The following is a 2896-nucleotide window of genomic DNA, read 5'->3' as shown; positions in this document are numbered from 1 at the left end:
TTGGCATCACATAGAGACAGTCCCTACCCGATAGTGGGCTCACAGTCTAAAAGGGGGAGACAGAGAACAGAACCAAACATACCAACAAAATAAAATAAGTAGGATAGAAATGTACAAGTAAAATAAATAAATAAATAAATAAACAGAGTAATAAATATGTACAACCATATATACATATATACAGGTGCTGTGGGGAGGGGAAGGCGGTAAGGCGGGGGGATGGAGAGGGGGACGAGGGGGAGAGGAAGGAAGGGGCTAAAAAATATGGAACGCTTCACGAATTTGTGTGTCATCCTTGCGCAGGGGCCATGTCCCACTTGGGGCTTACAGTCTTAATCCCCACTTTCCAGATGAGGTAACTGAGATGCAGAGAAGTTAAGTGGCTTGCCCAAAGCCACATAGCAAACACGTGGTGGAGCCAGGATTAGAACCCACAACCTCTGACTCCCAAGCTCGGTCTCGTTCCATTATGCCACGCTGCTTACCTAATAAGAATAATAGTATTTGTGAAGCGCTTACTATGTGCCAAGCGCCGTGGTAGATGCAAGGCTCATAATCTTAATGCCCATTTTACAGATGAGGTAACTGAGGTGCAGAGAAGCACACAACTGCCAGGTGGCAGAGCCGGGATTAGAACCCATGATCTCTGACTCCGAAGCCCGGGCTCTTTCCACTAAGCCACCCTGCTTCTCTAAGGACCATGTCTGCTAATTCTTTTGTATTGTACTAAGCGCTTCGTACAGTGCTCAATAAATATAACTGATTGATTGATCAGTCACATCACCACCACTGCCATCACCACCACCATCATTATTTTATAATAATAATAATGATGGCATTTATTAAGTGCTTACTATGTGCAAAGCACTGTTCTAAGCGCTGGGGCGGTTACAAGGTGATCAGTTGTCCCACATGGGGCTCACAGTCTTCATCCCCATTTTACAGATGAGGTAACTGAGGCCCAGAGAAGTGAAGTGACTTGCCCAAAGTCAAACAGCTGACAATTGGCGGAGCCGGGAAGCAGTATGGCTTAATAATAGTAATAATGATGGCATTTATTAGGAGCTTACTGTGTGCAAAATACTGTTCTAAGCGCTAGGGAGGCTACAAGGTAATCAGGTTGTCCCATGGGGGGCTCACAGTCTTAATCCCCATTTTACAGATGAGGGAACTGAGGCACAGAGAAGTGAAGTGACTTGCCCAAAGTCCCACAGCTGACAAAGTGGTGGAGCCAGGATTTGAACCCATGACCTCTGACTCCAAAGCCCGGGCTCTTTCCACTGAGCCACATGAGTATGGGCCCGGGAGCCAGGAGGACCTGGGTTCTAATTCTGGCTCTGCCACTCGTCTGCTGTGTAAACTTGGGCAAGTTACTTAACTTCTCTGGGCCTCAGTTCCCTCATTTGTACGAAGGGGATGAAGACTGTGAGCTCCACGTGGGACAACCTGACAACACTGTATCTACCTCAGAGCTTAGTACAGTGCTTGACACATAGTAAGCGCTTAACAAATACCATTATTATTATTATTATTATTATTATTATTATTATTATCATTATTATTATTATTATCATTACACTAGAAATAAAAGATGGGTTTCCTGCCCTCCAGATACTCAGTCATAAGGGGAAGACAGGAAAGCTGGGATACAAGTTGGAGTCAGTCAGTCGATTGTATTTGTGGAGTGCTTCCTGTGGGCAGAGTACTGTATTAAGCGCTTGGGAGAGTACAATGTAACAGTGAGCATGCAGGAGGAATGGAAAGAGCACGGGCTTCGGAGTCAGAGGCTGTGGGTTCTAATCCCGCGTCCACCACTTGGCAGCTGTTTCACTTTGGGTAAATCACTTCACTTCACTGTGCCTCAGTGACCTCATCTGTAAAATGGGGATGAAGACTGTGGGCCCCATGTGGGACAACCTGGTAACCTTGTATCCACCCCAGTGCTTAGAACAGTGCTCATTATTATTATTATTATTATTACAGTATTTGTTAAGTGCTTACTATGTGACAAGCACTGTTCTAAGCGCTGGGTTAGATACAAGACAATCAGGTTGTCCCATGTGGGGCCCACAGTCCTAATCCCCCTTTTACAGATGAGGTAACTGAGGCCCAGAGAAGTGAAGTGACTTGCCCAAGGTCACACAGCAGACAAGTGGCGGAGCTGGGATTAGAACCCATGACCTTCTGACTCTCAGGGCTGTGCTCTATGTGCTGCACCTTGGGCGTAAGGCGAAGGGCACATTAATTAATGATGACATTTATTAAGCACCTACTATGTGCAAAGCACTGTTCTAAGCGCCGGGGAGGTTACAAGGTAATCAGGTTGCCCCACATGGGGCTCACGGTCTTCATCCCCGTTTTACAGATGAGGTAACTGAGGCACAGAGAAGTTAAGTGACTTGCCCAAAGTCACCCAGCTGACAATTGGCAGAGCAGGGATTTGAACCCATGACCTCTGACTCCAAAGCCCGTGCTCTTTCCCACTGAGCCACGCTGCTTCTCTTTCTTCTCTTTCCCATTGAGCCACACACATGGAGCGGGGCGCAGAATGCCGACCATGGGGCGAGGGGCACGGGATCATCATCATCATCATCAATCGTATTTATTGAGCGCTTACTATGTGCAGAGCACTGTACTAAGCGCTTGGGAAATACAAATTGGCAACAGATAGAGACAGTCCCTACCCAACAGTGGGCTCACAGGGATGCAGGGCATGGGGCGAGGGCTGCTGAACACAGAGTTGAATAATGATAATAATAACTGTGGCATTAGTTAAGCGCTTACTACGTGCCAGGCACTGTACTAAGCGCTGGGGTGGATACAAGCAAATCGGGTTGGACACAGTCCCTGTCCCATGTGGGGCTCACCGTCTCAATCCCCATTTGACAGATGAGGA

At 47.1% G+C, this 2896-nt stretch overlaps 1 pseudogene; it reads right to left on the bottom strand.

The window, feature by feature from the left end:
* Positions 1-258: 258 nt before the first annotated feature.
* Positions 259-312, bottom strand: LOC119944429 (annotated as a pseudogene).
* Between the last annotated feature and the right edge of the window lie 2584 nt (positions 313-2896).

The sequence above is a fragment of the Tachyglossus aculeatus genome, chromosome 22 (assembly GCF_015852505.1).
Source record: "Tachyglossus aculeatus isolate mTacAcu1 chromosome 22, mTacAcu1.pri, whole genome shotgun sequence".
Classification (NCBI taxonomy): Eukaryota; Metazoa; Chordata; class Mammalia; order Monotremata; family Tachyglossidae; genus Tachyglossus; species Tachyglossus aculeatus.
This window is presented reverse-complemented; position numbering and strand designations above follow the sequence as displayed.